Below are 370 nucleotides of genomic sequence, written 5' to 3'. Positions count from 1 at the left end.
GGGTGGGGGCGGCTCTCTCTGTGCCTGGCAGTGCCGTGGTGGTTTTGCCTTCTGATTTCCCTAGTCCTCTTGGCCCTCTGTCGTTTACAATGGGGCTTAGTCTCCAGAATCCTGCTTTTGCTGTTGACGTCTGACCCCACCCGAGAACGTGCTTCTCCCGTCCCCGAGCCGACTCTTAGGGCGCGCACTGGCCCCTGTCGGCTGAAGAGACCGGCGAGCGCCGTTCAGAGCATGTGCCAACCGGCAAAGCCCTGGCGCTGCGGGCTCCCCGCCGTGCCGCCCAGCTCCTGCGGCGCCTGCCCTCACCGGCCGGGGGCTCGCTGGCCGTCTGCCCAAACTGTCCTCCGCGTCTGTGCCGTCCTGCCTGTCC

This window comes from Condylura cristata, unplaced genomic scaffold (assembly GCF_000260355.1).
Source record: "Condylura cristata isolate star-nosed mole 26May11 unplaced genomic scaffold, ConCri1.0 scaffold00086, whole genome shotgun sequence".
Classification (NCBI taxonomy): domain Eukaryota; kingdom Metazoa; phylum Chordata; class Mammalia; order Eulipotyphla; family Talpidae; genus Condylura; species Condylura cristata.
The sequence above is the reverse complement of the archived record's forward strand: the minus strand, read 5'-3'. Positions refer to the sequence as shown.